The sequence below is a fragment of the Oncorhynchus tshawytscha genome, linkage group LG19 (genome assembly GCF_018296145.1).
Source record: "Oncorhynchus tshawytscha isolate Ot180627B linkage group LG19, Otsh_v2.0, whole genome shotgun sequence".
NCBI lineage: Eukaryota > Metazoa > Chordata > Actinopteri > Salmoniformes > Salmonidae > Oncorhynchus > Oncorhynchus tshawytscha.
In genome coordinates, this window is record NC_056447.1 from 34,333,396 (window position 1) to 34,350,310 (window position 16,915).

General features: G+C 45.2%; 1 protein-coding gene across 2 annotated transcripts in view; it reads right to left on the reverse strand.

Moving 5' to 3' along the window:
• LOC112218675 (tripartite motif-containing protein 44) overlaps positions 1 to 16,915 on the reverse strand; it is a 116,954-nt gene that overhangs the window by 14,629 nt on the left and 85,410 nt on the right. For both annotated transcript variants that reach the window (XR_002948651.2, XR_002948650.2), the window contains exon 6: positions 547 to 812. The gene's annotated coding sequence lies outside the window, so the exon portion shown is untranslated. The remainder of the gene's footprint in view (positions 1 to 546; positions 813 to 16,915) is intronic.

Genomic DNA, 16,915 nt, shown 5'->3' on the forward strand with positions numbered 1-16,915 from the left:
TTCTTATTTACAAAATTACACCATATATTATTTACCAATCATTTCTATTGGGCACAAAATAATCTTAAACACAACCAAAACAAACAGCAAATGCATCGAACAAATCTGTAGAGTCACAAGCATGATGCAGTCATACACTCACATTTCAATTTGACATTGTTTGATTTCACAAAGAACTGCTTCACTTTCCCAATAACTACAGAGGGCAATGTATGTCCATGTAGTAGAATAGACTAGTGGTTCACATTTGAGAAAGGTCATTTGTGGGATAATTTACAATCTTTTTCACAAAGATAAGCTGAAGCCAGACGGTATGTCTAATACAAGTACAATGGTAGACAGTCAAAGGCCTGGGCAGTTTTTTAGATGTAAGAACTAGACCGGATAAATAGCTGTCTTCTGGACTATGTGGGGCTCCGGTCAAAACTAGTGCACTATATGAGACTAGGTATTGCTCTATATCAGGAATAATGTGTAGGGAGCACACACAACCATGGCCAGACTATGTATACAGTATATTTCCTGCCTGCATGCAGCTGTGCTTACCAGGGTGGATGGATTCATCAAGCCAGATGCAGATTGCTCAGCTCAGTGGGTGAATGCTTATCCATCAGTGGTTTGTTTACCAGAGTCTCTTCCTCAGTCATCCCAGCATCACTGTTGCTGCTCCTAGCAGAGAATCAGCAGTGGTTATCATAAGGACATCTACAGACATCTACATGTAAACATTTTATCATCATCACCCAAATCCAATTAGGATCCACTGTTTTATCCGCCCGTCATCTTGATTAACCGGTTGCCACGGGAAGAGTCTGAGAGAAAGAGAGAGCAGAGTACAAGGATGATGTACAGTAGGAGTGAGTGGGTGGAGAGGCTCAAGGACCGAAAATAATAATATATGACAGATAACAACAACAGGACAAGATCAACCCAAGGTGAGTCAAGGGTGAGACAATGTTGGACACATGCTATTTCATTGCTCAGCATTTAGTTGACACTCATGATGCGCAAAATGACTGTGACCATTTACATTTTCAAGAAAGCTTGATATTATACAGCTTGAAGTTTTATATTCCTGTATTTCAATCGGAAAGCCAATTGGAGCCACTCAATATGAAAGAAAATGACTGCATAATTTCAACTCTGTGAGACAGCATTTAAGTCTTAACAGGGTCATTATATCTTAGAAGTCACTTTAAAACCACTTCATTTCTGCTCACTTAGCAGATGCTCTTTACCAGTGTGACTGAGTATAATTCCATCCCCGTCATCCTGAATCTCAAGTAAGAGCAGAATGGTTTAAGTGACTGAAGAACCCTCCTCCCCAAGTTTGTTTTATTCACTGCTTTAGCACACTCTGCCAACCCAGATGTCCTAGCCATGTCTGAATCCTGGCTTAGGGGGACCACCAAAAACCCACAAACTTCCATCCCTAACTATAACATTTTCCGACAAGATAGAACTGCCAAAGGGTGCGGAGTGGAAATCTACTGTATAGATAGCCTGCAGAATTCTGTCATACTATCCAGGTCTGTGCCCAAAGAATTTGAGCTTCTACTTCTAAAAATACACCTTTCCAGATACAAGTCTCTCACCATTGCCACTTGCTATAGACCACCCTCTGCCTCCAGCTGTGCCCTGAACACCATATTGATATTGATTGCCCCCCATCTATCTTCAGAGCTCGTGCTGCTAGGTGACCTAAACTGGGACAGGCTTAACACCCCGGCCAATCTACAATCTAAGCATGATGCCTTCAATCTCACACAAATTATCAATGAAGCTACCAGGCACAACCCCAAATCCGTAAACACGGGCACCCTCATAGATATCATCCTAACCAGCTTGCCCTCCAAATACATCTCTGCTGTCTTCAACCAAGATCTCAAAGATCACTGCCTCATTGCCTGCATCCGTAATGGGTCAGCTGTCAAACGACCACTCCTCATCACTGTCAAAAGTAGGCCTTTCTAATCAACCTGGCCCGGGTATCCTGGAAGGATATTGACCTCATCCGGTCAGTAGACGATGCCTGGTTATTCTTTAAAAGTGACTTCCTCACCATTTTAAATAAGCATGCCCCATTCAAAAAATGTAGACCTAGGAACAGATATAGCCCTTGCTTCACTCCAGACCTGACTGCCCTTGACCAGCACAAAAACATCCTGTGCCATTCTGCATTAGCATCAAATAGCCCCCGTGATATGCAACTTTTCAGTTTTCAGTGATATGGAACTTTTTAAGTTAGGAACCAATATACACAAGCAGTTAGGAAAGCTAAGGCTAACTTTTTCAAACAGAAATTTGCATCCTGTAGCACAAACTCAAAAAAGTTCTGGGACACTGTAAAGTCCATGGAGAATAAGAGCACCTCCTCCCAGTTGCCCACTGCACTGAGGCTAGAAAACATTGTCATCACCGATAAATGCACTATACATGACAATTTCAAGAAGCATTTTTCTACAGCGGGCCATGCTTTCCACCTGGCTACCACTAGCCCGGTCAACTGCCCTGCACCCCCCACAGCAACTCGCCCAAGCCCCACCCATTTCTCCTTTTCCCAAATCCATATAGCTGATGTTCTGAAAGAGCTGCAAAATCTGGACCTCTACAAATCAGCCGGGCTAGACAATCTGGACCCTTTCTTTCTAAAATTACCTGCCAAAATTGTTGCAACCCCTATTACTAGCTTGTTCAACCTCTCTTTCGTGTCGTCTGAGATTCCCAAAGATTGGAAAGCCGCTGCGGTCATCCCCCTCTTCAAAGGGGGGGGGACACTCTTGACCCAAACTGCTACAGACCTATATATATCCTACCCTGCCTTTCTAAGGTCTTCGAAAGCCAAGTCAACAAACAGATTACCGACCATTTTGAATCCCACCGCACCTTCTCTGCTATGCAATCTGGTTTCGGAGCTGGTCATGGGTGCACCTCAGCCACGCTCAAGGTCCTAAATGATATCTTAACCGCCATCGATAAGAAACAATACTGTACAGCTGCATTCATTGACCTGGCCAAGGCTTTCGACTCTGTCAATCACCACATCCTCATGGGCAGACTCGATACACTTGGTTGCTCAAATGATTGCCTCGCCTGGTTCACCAACTACTTCTCTGATAGAGTTCAGTGTGTCAAATCGGAGGGCCTGTTGTCCGGGCCTCTGGCAGTCTCTATGGGGGTGCCATAGGGTTCAATTCTTGGGCCGACTCTCTTATTTGTATACATCAATGATGTCACTCTTGCTGCTGGTGAGTCTCTGATCCACCTCTACGCAGACGACACCATTCTGTATATCTCTGGCCCTTCTTTGGACACTGTGTTAACAAACCTCCAGACGAGCTTCAATGCCATACAACTCTCCTTCCGTGGCCTCGAACTGCTGTTAAATACTAGTAAAACTAAATGCATGCTCTTCAACCGATCGCTGCCTGCACCTGCCCGCCCTTCCAGCATCACGACTCTGGACGGTTCTGACTTAGAATATGTGGACAACTACAAATACCTAGGTTTCTGGTTACACTGTAAACTCTCCTTCCAGACTCACATCAAACATCTCCAATCCAAAGTTAAATCTAGAATTGGCTTCCTATTTCACAACAAAGCATCCTTCACTCATGCTGCTAAACATACCCTTTTAAAACTGACCATCCTACCGATCCTCGATTTCTGCAATGTCATTCACAAAATAGCCTCCAATACCCTACTCAATAAATTGGATGCAGTCTATCACAGTGCCATCCGTTTTGTCACCAAAGCCCCATATACTACCCACCACTGTGACCTGTACGCTCTCGTTGGCTGGCCCTCGCTTCATATTCGTTGCCAAACCCATTGGCTCCAGGTCATCTACAAGACCTGCTAGGTAAAGTCCCCCCTTATCTCAGCTCGCTGGTCACCATAACAGCACCCACCTGTAGCAGGCGCTCCAGCAGGTATATCTCTCTGGTCAACCCCAAAACCAAATCTTCCTTTGGCCGCCTCTCCTTCCAGTTCTCTGCTGCCAATGACTGGAACGAACTACAAAATCTCTGAAACTGGAAACACTTATCTCCCTCATTAGCTTTAAGCACCAGTTGTCAGATCAGCTCACATATTACTGCACCTGTACATAGCCCATCTATAATTTAGCCCAAACAACTACCCCTTCCCCTACTGTATTTATTTATTTTGTTCCTTTGTACCCCATTATTTCTATTTCTACTTTGCACATTCTTCCACTGCAAATCTACCTTTCCAGTGTTTTATTTGCTATATTGTATTTACTTTGCCACCATAGCCTTTTTTTGCCTGTACCTCCCTTATCTCACCTCATTTGCTCACATCGTATATAGACTTATTTTTCTACTGTATTATTGACTGTATGTTTGTTTTACTCCATGTGTAACTCTGTGTTGTTGTATGTGACGAACTGCTTTGCTTTATATTGGCCAGGTCGCAATTGTAAATGAGAACTTGTTCTCAACTTTCCTACCTGGTTAAATAAAGGTGAAATAAAAAATAAATAAAACATTTCTCCTTCACCTAAATCCAGACAGCTGACGTTCTGAAAGAGCTGCAAAATCTGGACCCCGACAAATCAGCCTGGGCTAGACAATCTGGACCCAATCTTTCTAAAATTATCTGCCGAAATTGTTGCAACCCCTATTACTAGCCTGTTCAAACTCTCTTTCGTATCGTCTGAGAACCCCAAAGATTGGAAAGCTGCCGCGTTCATCCCCCTCTTCAAAGAGGGAGACACTCTAGACTCAAACTGCTACAGACCTATATCTATCCTACCCTGCCTTTCTAAGGTCTTCGAAAGCAAAGTTAACAAACAGATCACTGACCATTTCGAATCCCAACGTACCTTCTCCACTATGCAATCTGGTTTCCGAGCTGGTTATGGGTGCACCTCAGCCACACTCAAGGTCCGAAACTATATCATATCTGCCATTGATAAGAGACAATTCTGTAGAGCCGTATTAATCGACTTGGCCAAGGCTTTCGGCTCTGTCAATCACCACATTCTTATCAGCAGACTCAACAGCCTTGGTTTCTCAAATGACTGCCTCGTCTGGTTTACCAACTTCTGCTCTGATAGAGTTCAGTGTGTCAAATCGGAGGGACTGTTGTCCGGACATCTGGCAGTCTCTATGGGGATGCCACAGGGTTCAATTCTCGGGCCGACTCTCTTCTCTGTATACATCAATGATGTCGCTCTTGCTGCTGGTGATTCCCTGATTCAGCTCTACGCAGACTGTTTACAGACAGATTATTTAACTTATAATTCACTGTATCTCAATTCCAGTGGGTCAGAAGTTTACATACATTATGTTGACTGTGCCTTTAAAGAGTTTGGAAAATTCCAGAAAATTATGTCATGGCTTTAGAAGCTTTTGAAAGGCTAATTGACATCACTTGAGTCAATTGGAGGTGTAACTGTGGATGTATTTCAAGGCCTACCTTAAAACGCAGTGCCTCTTTGCTTGACATCATGGGAAAATAAAAATCAGCCAAGACCTCATAAATCAGCCAAGACCTCATAAAAAATATTGTAGACCTACAAAAATCTTGTTCCTCCTTGGGAGCAATTTCAAAACACCTGAAAGTACCACATTCATCTGTACAAACAATACTATGCAAGCACAAACACCTTGGGACTATGCAGGCGTCATACCGCTCAGGAAGGAGACACATTCTGTCCCCTAGAGATGAACGTACTTTGGTCCAAAAAGTGCAAATCAATCCCACAACAGCAAAGGACCTTGTGAAGATGCTGGAGGAAACAAGTACAAAAATATCTATATCCACAGTAAAATGGACATAACCTGAAAGGTCGCTCAGCAAGGAAGAAGCGACTGCTCCAAAACCGCCATAAAAAATGCTGGACTATGGTTTGCAACTGCACATGGGGACAATGATCATACTTTTTGGAGAAATGTCCTCTGGTCTGATGAAACAAAAATAGAACAGTTTGGCCATAATGACCATTGTTATGTTTGGAGAAAAAAGGGGGACGGCTTGCAAGCTGAAGAACATCGTCCCAACCGTGAAGCACGGGGGTGGCAGCATCATGTTGTGGGGGTGCTTTGCTTTCACGAGGGACTGGTGCACACCACAAAATAGATGGCATCATGAGGGAGGAAAATTACATGGATATATTCAGGAAGTTAAAGCTTGTTCGCAAATAGGTCTTCCAAATGGACAATGACCCCAAGGACACATCCAAAGTTGTGGAAAAATGGTTTAAGGACAACGAAGTCAAGGTGTTGCAGTGGCCATCACAAAGCCCTGTCCTCAATCCTATAGAACATTTGTGGGCAGAACTGAAAAAGCGTGTGCGAGCAAGGAGGCCAAGGAGCAAGGAGGCTCCGTTACACCAGCTTTGTCAGGAGGAATGGGCCTCTTCCATTTAACCACAATACCGAACTGTTTCAATATGCAGAAGCAATATACCTAATCTTACCTGTTTCAATACGCAGAGGCAATATACCTAATCTTACCTGTTTCAATAAGAAGAGGCAATATACCTAATCTTACCTGTTTCAATACGCTGAGACAATATACCTGATCTTACCTGTTTCAATACGCAGAGACAATATTCCGGATCTTACCTGTGCACATAGCGATCTCTTGCTTTTAGGTAGGTTATACATGATATGTCTCTCACACACAAATTCATCCTTAATCAAACAAAAGCTTCTCAATTTGGGTTTATGATTAATCTCCTCCCTCCATTTCTTTCATATTGTATCAACAGTTTAAAAAAAAAAAATATCTATGTCTCCCTTAATTTGGTTTTCATACAGATGTTCACAGTCAGACTGTTGAAAAGGTCAGACATTTTAGTTGCCCAGGCTCCCCCTATAGATAGATCCCATTAAAAAACTTTTCTAGCTATTCTGGCAGTTGGCATATCCAACAATCTATTCCAGTCTCACCATACACACCTTCCATCTCACGTCACAGGATTCCCTGCCCATGTCCCCAGTTATTGCAAATATAGGTGCAAACTTGTGGACACCTTAAAAGTAATGTACTGCTCTGTTATGGACATGTTCATTTTTGAGATACCTCTTAGCACCCCACAGTCCTGCTGAATAGTCCAGGACAGGGCACACGCATGTCTGATACAGTTTGGAATACGTTGCATAACCAATATCTTTGAGTGTTTTTGTTTTTCCTTTAACTCCCCCAAGAGCTCTACTTGATGAGTCGGCCAGGTCAGATGTTATGTATAGAAGGGTAATATGTTCATCAATAAAAATACCCAAATATTTATAAATGCTAGTAAACTCAAGAATGTCTTCACCAAAACAAAACTGAAAATCAGATTCTGTGTTTTTGTCTGGTTAATGATGAGTCTCCATCTTTTACACCAATTGACTGCACATAATAACATGGTCTGCAGGTCTTGTTCAGTTTCTGCCATCAAAATAATATCAGCAGCATATAAAAGGATACTTAGCATTTCATCATATCTTACTCCAATATTTAACTGTTTAATTTATTTTGGCAAATAATTTATAAACATAGCAAACAATGTCGGTGTTAAGGCTAAGGACAAGGGTTTTACAACAGAGGGTGTGGGAAAGCAATCTGTACGATATTAATTAAAACGCACACAAGCAATTGTTGCTTTGTAAAGAGACTGGATTGTGTGATAAAATTTCCCACCAAACCCTGTTTTTAACAAACTACAGGCTAGAAGATCCCTATTTACAAAATGAAATCAATGAAATCAATGAAAGATGCAAAGAAGTCTTCTGTTTGTGTAATCTATTACTGATTACTGTACAGACTGAGAACGTATGATCTATACAGGCTCTGGATTTACCAAAACCAGAATGTTCTTCCACCAGAATGTTTTGGTCCTCCAAAAATGTAATTAGCCTATTGTTAGGGATGGATGAATATAATTTATAAAACGTAAACCTCTATAGTTCAGTGGCACTTTTGTGTAATTTTTTTTGAAGATTCGGGAATGGGATTAACTATAGATTTATAGCAAGTGCATGGCAGTACACTGTACTCAAAACAAATTTGGAGCAAATCATATAGAATGTACATTTATTTAGGGTATTTTAAAACCTCATTAGGCAGTTCATCAATGCCAAACGCTGTCCCATGTTTTGCAGTGTCAATCACCTTCTCAACTTCTGCCACAGACAGCTCCTCATTTAAATTGTATTTTGTACATTGTATTTTCCATGTGCCACATTTTCGTTACCTGAGAACAAACTAGCAAACCCCTTCTCCCACTCCTTAAGTACCTGTGTAATATCAGTGTTCAGCCACCCCTGCTCTTCCCTGACTTCCATTGCAATTGTCTTATGTTGTTTTGGTCCTAACTTGTTTATCTGGCTCCAAAACTGTTGAGTACTTCTTGTCTGTATCTCCTCAAGGTGTTTTAATTGCCCTCTCTGATATCTCAGTTTAAATAGACACAGTCCTTTCTCAAACACATGCTGTTTTTTCTTAAGTTAATTCCAAAACACTGTTCTCTTGTATTCTTATCTTTACACTGTAAAAATAAGTACTCAGCCTTCCGCATTACTGACCATAGATCCCTTAACTCATCATTCCAATAAGGCTCGTTCGGCTTGTAAACCTTCCTGGACTACGGGTATATTCTTTATTCACATGTTTTCCCATTTCAGAATATATAATATAAAAAAAAATTCATATCACAAATGTTGTTTCTTGGCATCTTTCCAGAGTGTCAATGAGTTCCACCAGAGCTCAACATGCCATTTCAGAACATAAAAAGTCATTTGGCACATTTCTTTTCTTACATTTATGCCTATGCGGGATATGTATATTTTGCCCCGTGTGATGCACAGTAATACCTGGTTGAGAAAGTTTGTGGCCAACAGAAAAGATCATAAATAAAAGAGATTTTTTTTTCTCCCAATTAAGTCAAAACATCCATGCTCTTCAACCATCTGTGTAGGAGATAACACCTTCAATTCCAAACAAGTTTCTAGACAGTCGTGGAGGGTAACTATATGGTCCACCACAGCTTTTCATTTGTCAGATATGGATGTAAAGTTATTGCTTAAGAGGCATATTCTTTCATTAATGATACACATTACAGAGTCCTGAAGGAATTCAAACAGGGTTCCCCCATGATGATTAACAAGTCATGCAAAGCAACACGTGATGGAATATCATCAAAATCATTTATATAGTCATCTAATCTCCCAATTCCACTGTTAAGATCCCCGCATATGTAAATAGCATCTGCTTCTGTATATAGGTATACTTGACTTAACAAATGACAATAGAAGGAGGATGCATCTCTTCCCCATGTGGACTGTTCAGGTGGAAAATAGTATGAAAACCCAACAAAACTATATTCTGACTCCCTATGTTCAAAGTGCAAACCTTATATGACTTTATCGATAATTTCAATTTTATATGCTTTCATCATATCAGACTTAACACATATTCCCACTCCTGTAGGGCCCCTGGGGGCTTTCACATGAGTGTTCCTGTTGGGTGCACGCCCTTCCTGTCACACCCTGGTCAAAGTATTTTGTGTTTATCTTTATGTATTTGGTCAGGCCAGGGTGTGGCATGGGGTTTTTGTATTGTGGTGTGTTTGTCTTGGGGTTTTGGTGGTGGTATTGGGATTGTAGCTTAATGGGTTGTCTAGAAAAGTCTATGGCTGTCTGGAGTGGTTCTCAATCAGAGGCAGGTGCTTATCGTTGTCTCTGATTGGGAACCATATTTAGGCAGCCATATTCTTTGAGTTTGTCGTGGGTGATTGTCCTTAGTGTCCTATGTGTACTCTCTGTTAGTTTGCACCAGATAGGCTGTTTCGGTTTCGTTTATTGTTTTTTGTAAGTTCGTGTTTCTTTGTTGTATTAAACATGGATCGCAATCGACACGCTGCAGTTTGGTCCGACTCTCCTTCATCACCACTAGAAAACCGTTACAGAATCACCCACCAACCAAGGACCAAGCGGCGTGGTAAACAACAGCAGCAGCAGGAGAAGCGACAGGTGCAGCAGGAGCAACAGCAGCAGCAGCAAAGGCAGCAGCAGGAGCAAAGGCAGCAGCAGGAGAAGCAACAGAGGCAGCAGCAGCATTAGGAAAAGGATGCACTCTTTGGATAAATGGACTTGGGAGGAGATCCTTGACGGACAAGGACCCTGGGCAGAGCCATGGATGGAATTGGAGCTGTCGGCGAAGCAGAGTGCTGAGTCTGAGAGTGTGGAGGATGTATTGGACAGAGTAGAAAGAAAGGTGTGGGCTTGGCATAGCATGCACGGCATACCAGTGCCAGCACCACGCATCAGGCCTACAGTGCGTCCCACCTGTTCAGCGCTGCCGGAGCTTTTCTCCTCTACAGCGCTGCTGGAGTCTCTCGCCTGTTCAGCGCAGCCAGAGCCTTTCTCCTCTCCTGCGCGGCCGGAGTCTCCCGCCTGTTCAGCGCAGCCAGTCTACAAGGAGCTTCCAGTCTGTAAGGAGCTGCCAGTCTGCACGGAGCTGCCGGTCTGCACGGAGCTGCCGGTCTGCACGGAGCTGCCAGTCTGCACGGAGCTGCCAGTCTGCACGGAGCTGCCAGTCTGCACGGAGCTGCCAGTCTGCACGGAGCTGCCAGTCTGCACGGAGCTACCAGTCTGCAAGGAGCTGCCAGTCTGTAAGGAGCTGCCAGTCTGCACGGAGCCGCTAGAGCTGCCAGTCTGTAAGAAGCCGCCAGAGCTGTCAGCCTACATGAAGCAGCCAGAGATGTCAGTCTGCATGGAGCAGTCAGTCTGCATGGAGCAGTCAGTCTGCATGGAGCAGTCAGTCTGCATGGAGCAGCCAGTCTGCAAGGAGCTGTCAGTCTGCAAGGAGCTGTCAGTCTGCAAGGAGCTGTCAGTCTGCACGGAGCCGCCAGAGCTGTCAGCCTACATGGAGCAGCCAGAGCTGTCAGCCTGCATGAAGCAGCCAGAGCTGTCAGTCTGCATAGAGCTGTCAGTCTGCAAGGAGCTGTCAGTCTGCAAGGAGCTGTCAGTCTGCAAGGAGCTGTCAGTCTGCAAGGAGCTGTCAGTCTGCAAGGAGCTGTCAGTCTGCAAGGAGCTGTCAGTCTGCACGGAGTTGTCAGTCTGCACGGAGCTGTCAGTCTGCAAGGAGCTGCCAGGCTGCCAGGAGCAGCCAGTCAGCACGGAGCCGCCAGAGCTGTCAGTCTGTAAGAAGCCGCCAGAGCTGTCAGCCTATATGGAGCAGCTAGTGCCGCCAGTCTGCCCAGCGCCGCCAGTGCCCCCCGTCTGCCCAGCACCGCCAGTCTGCCCAGCACCGCCAGTCTGCCCAGCACCGCCAGTCTGCCCAGCGTCGCCAGTCTGCCCAGCGCCGCCAGATCTGCCAGTCAGCCAGACTCTTCCAGATCTGCCAGTCAGCCAGACTCTTCCAGATCTGCCAGTCAACCAGACTCTTCCAGATCTGCCAGTCAACCAGACTCTTCCAGATCTGCCAGTCAACCAGACTCTTCCAGATCTGCCAGTCAACCAGACTCTTCCAGATCTGCCAGTCAACCAGACTCTTCCAGATCTGCCAGTCAACCAGACTCTTCCAGATCTGCCAGTCAACCAGACTCTTCCAGATCTGCCAGTCAACCAGACTCTTCCAGATCCGCCAGTCAGCCGGGATCTGCCAGAACTGCCAGTCGACCAGGATCTGCCAGTCGACCAGGATCCACCAGTCGGCCAGGATCTGCCAGTCGACCAGGATCCACCAGTCGGCCAGGATCCGCCAGTCGGCCAGGATCAGTTAGATCCGCCATTCAGCCAGGATCCGCCAGTCTGCCAGGATCCGCCAGTCAGCCAGGATGTGCCAGTCTGCCAGGATCCACCAGTCAGCCAGGATCCGCCAGAACTGCCAGTCTGCCAGGATCCGCCAGTCTGCCAGGATCCGCCAGTCTGCCAGGATCCTCACCCAGAACCCCACTGGACTGAGGAGCAGATCGGGACTGAAGGACAGCTCCGGACTGAGGGGAAGCTCGGGACTGAGGACCAGGATCAGTTAGATCCGCCATTCAGCCAGGATCCGCCAGTCTGCCAGGATCCGCCAGTCTGCCAGGATCCGCCAGTCTGCCAGGATCCGCCAGTCTGCCAGGATCCGCCAGTCTGCCAGGATCCGCCAGTCTGCCAGGATCCACCAGTCAGCCAGGATCTGCCGGAACCACCAGCCAGCCAGGAGCTGGTAGATCTATCTACCTGCCTGAGCTTCCTCTCACTCCTGAGCTTCCTCTCACTCCCGAGCTTCCTCTCACTCCCGAGCTTCCTCTCACTCCCGAGCTTTCTCTCACTCCCGAGCTTCCTCTCACTCCCGAGCTTCCTCTCACTCCCGAGCTTCCTCTCACTCCCGAGCTTCCCCTCAGTCCCGAGCTTCCCCTCAGTCCCGAGCTTCCCCTCAGTCCCGAGCTTCCCCTCAGTCCCGAGTTTCCCCTCAGTCCCGAGCTTCCCCTCAGTCCGGAGCTGTCCTTCAGTCCCGATCTGCTCCTCAGTCCAGTGGGGTTCTGGGTGAGGACTACTAGGCCATGGTCGGCGGCGAGGGTGGACTATCCGGGGACGAAGGGAGAGGGGACTAAGACATTAAATGAGTGGGGTCCACGTCCCGCGCCGGAGCCGCCACCATGGACAGACGCCCACCCGGACCCTCCCTATTGTTTTGAGGTGCGTTCGGAAGTCCGCACCTTAGGGGGGGGGGGTTCTGTCACGCCCTGGTCAAAGTATTTTGTGTTTATCTTTATGTATTTGGTCAGGCCAGGGTGTGGCATGGGGTTTTTGTATTGTGGTGTGTTTGTCTTGGGGTTTTGGTGGTGGTATTGGGATTGTAGCTTAATGGGTTGTCTAGAAAAGTCTATGGCTGTCTGGAGTGGTTCTCAATCAGAGGCAGGTGCTTATCGTTGTCTCTGATTGGGAACCATATTTAGGCAGCCATATTCTTTGAGTTTGTCGTGGGTGATTGTCCTTAGTGTCCTATGTGTACTCTCTGTTAGTTTGCACCAGATAGGCTGTTTCGGTTTCGTTTATTGTTTTTTGTAAGTTCGTGTTTCTTTGTTGTATTAAACATGGATCGCAATCGACACGCTGCAGTTTGGTCCGACTCTCCTTCATCACCACTAGAAAACCGTTACACTTCCACACCCTCCACACCCTTCCACACCCTCCACACCCTTTAATATCAATAGTTTCTTGCCGGCACAAATGCATTTAATTTATTGAGAAAATGTCTGAGTTAAAGGATTTTAGTATTGTTATTCGTAATTTATTGTTCAATGTAGTCCATCTGTTAACATTCCAATTGAAATCGAATGTTGTAGGGGATGGGAAGCCCCTCAGTGTTACGGGATTCTTCCTGGGAAGGAGAGGCGGACCAAAACGCAGCGTGGTTATTTTGATACATCTTTAATAAAGATGATAAATGAACAATATACAAGAAATGTGAAAAACCAAAAACAGCCCTATCTGGTGCAACAAACACAAAGACAGGAACAATCACCCACAAAACCCAACACCAAACAGGCTACCTAAATATGGCTCCCAAACACAGAAACAGAGAATGCCCACTCAGATCACACCCTGACCAAACAAAACATCGAACATACAAAGCAAACTATGGTCAGGGTGTGACACTCAGTATCTAGTAGGTCTGTCCACCCCATGTCCTTGTCTGCGTTGTCCTTCTGGTTGATCTCGTTTCATGACCCGTCCACTTCCCGTGACAAAATAGTAATTTCCTCCTGGTATTTCCCTCAGCAGCGTCTTGAAATTCAGTTCTATAAGGCGATTGGTGTGGGACTTGGCTGATCGAAGGAAGACTCGCAGCTTTTGCTTTGTCCGTAACAGAGCCACTTTCTCCTCCACGGACACTTCACCTTCACAACCCTTGGACCTTAACCTCTCGCCCTCATCCTCTCAACTGCAATCACCTCTGTTTCGCAGCCTAGGCCTACCGATATCAACTGGTTCACTTTGGAGATTAGGTTTAGGTCCTCGTTTTCATCAGCTATGATAGACACGTCTGGGTTGAACTTCGTTGTTTTGGCAGCGCCTATTCTCCCAGATTCTAGGAATTCTACACGGGACTCCAGACGTCCAACTTCAAGAGCTGCTTGTTATTATTCTCCAGTTGAGAGCAAAGCTGTATGATCATCCTGAATGGCTTTCTCCAAAGATGCATGTACGCTGTCAACTTTACTATTCATTCCTTTTTCAATACTCAGCTTCATTTCGTCCATCTTTTTTTCCATTTTTGTACCTAGGCTCCTTATCTCCGTCATGAGATTAGCCATGCTATTGGCACTTTCTGTCTTCGTACCTAGGCTCCTTATCTCCGTCAGGAGATTAGCCATGCTATTGGCACTTTTCTTTCTGTCTTCGTACCTAGGCTCCTTATCTCCGTCATGAGATTAGCCATGCTATTGGCACTTTTCTTTCTGTCTTCGTACCTAGGCTCCTTATCTCCGTCATGAGATTAGCCATGCTATTGGCACTTTTCTTTCTGTCTTCGTACCTAGGCTCCTTATCTCCGTCATGAGATTAGCCATGCTATTGGCACTTTCTTATTGTCTTCGTACCTAGGCTCCTTATCTCCGTCATGAGATTAGCCATGCTATTGGCACTTTCTTATTGTCTTCGTACCTAGGCTCCTTATCTCCGTCATGAGATTAGCCATGCTATTGGCACTTTCTTACTTTGATCAATTTCACCACTGCGTACATTTCTATCAGAATCCATATGTTTCAGCGGTTAAGTGTTTCTGTTATTGCTGTTTAAGGTAACGTTAGATAGCCAGCTGAATGTAACCTTATAGCTAGGCTAGCCAGATTACTCACCAAACAATCCCCAACAAGATATTGACTGTCGGGATTCAGACTTCAGCTGCCTCCAAACGTTAAAATGAAAAAAAGTTGGACATAGTTTGGTCCCATAAAGAAAGAACAGAATGTAAAGTAAGAACAGAATGGTCAAGTATGGTAAAGTAAGAACAGAATGGTCAAGTATGGTAAAGTAAGAACAGAATGGTTTGAATGACAGTTATAAGCATAGGTAGCAAACTGGCATACCTTGAGCTGACACTCCTAACAAGGTATCTTAGTCCTTTAATAACTGTCCCTGAAAAGGAAGAAAGAACAACCTTTCCATGTCATCAAACAGAACGCAGATGTGATGTGACAGAGGAGGGCAGGGCCTGGGGGCAGGACAGAGGCCATGTGGCATACCCTGAGCTGCCACGCTGCCCCCACACTACTAGACAGAGCAATTAGACCTGCTGACTCAAACACTGTCCTGTGTCGCCACCGCAATTAACAAGCTCTGGAGGAGCCTGGACAACAACAGAGTGACAGACCGCATACACAGAGTGAGGGAAGAGAGGAAGGAGGGAGGAGGGAGATAACACGTGCAGGAGGGTGGACATGCTGGGTTGCCAGGTTGTAGTGAACAGCTGGTGTAGGCGGGTGGCAGAATCCTGACAACAGCCAGCGCTGTTCTCTTTCTGAGAAAAAGAAAAAAAAAAGAAACATGTTTTAAATTCTGAGTCGGATGCTCAACTTTCTGCCTTGACACAAACATGATGAAACTGTTTTTGGGGTGAGCCTTTTCATGTACCACTTTGATGATGCAATCCAGAGTTCTATTGTTTTGCTGTTACCTGTACCTGTGGGATAACAGATAGAGAGAGAGTTTGAAGAGAGAGAGTTTGGAGTGAGAGAGTTTGGAGGGGAGAGAGAGAGCGAAAGAGAGAGAATGTGCTACAGCTCCCAGATAGAACACCAGCAGGATGGGTAACTGCAGCAGGATCACATTTTATTCACACACACGTACCGTTTTCACCGACTGAGAAGGAATCAAGCATCTCTACACACACATACACACTCCCAGTGACAGACAGACAGATTGAATGGGTTAACAGACCTGGCAGCAGACAGGCAGAGACAGACAAGTTCTGGAGACACAAACTGATCCAGAGCCAGGGAGACCCAGACAGACCTACAGACAGATAGGTGGACGAGAGGTCATGTTGGCAGACCTGGGGACAAAGGAGTGATGAAGACAATGGGAGATGGATTTCTGGGCCCTCTCATTTCCACACAGTCATTGTTCATCAGTGTGTGTTGCCTGACACCTGTCTGTCTGTGTCACACCTGACAGATGCCACCTGTCACTCAGTCTGGGATGGGCCAAAATCTCGGACACAGCTGTCCATCTTATTGTCTCACACACACACACACACACACACACACACACACACACACACACACACACACACACACACACACACACACAGAGCCTTGGACACTGTTGTTTCTGATGATTTAGGTATGAGCCTCCTTCTGCAATGGAGTACAGGTAGTTTCACTATTCATCCCGTCATCTTCAGATGATGATGTTGATGAGCCAAACCCAGTACCAAAAACCACCCTCTGATTCAGAGCTCAGACCACAAATAGGCATTTTAGTCCTCTGTGTTTTTAACTAGCCCAGGCAGGTACAGAACTAATCAATCTACTAACATTGCCTTTTAAAGCTGCTCAATTAATACTAGGGCTGTCAAAGTGAAGGTGTTAATAACGTTTTTATGAGTTCAATTTTTTATTCCACACATGTTTTAGACACCATTAATTACATCTAAATTTATTTACTGCAGGGGCCCTTTTTAAGCACATACAGTGTCTTCAAAAAGTATTCAGACCCCTGGACTTTTTCCACATTTTGTTACATCACAGCCTTATTCTACAATTGATTAAATAGCTTTTTCCCCCATCATCAATCTACACACATTACCCAATAATGACAAAGCAAAAACATTTTTTGTAAAAAAAATGGAAATATCACATGTACATAAGTATTCAGACCCTCTACTTATTACTTTGTTGAAGCGCCTTTGGATCTCTCTGTGCTTTGCTCCGTCCATCTTTGCCTCGATCCTGACTAGTCTCCCA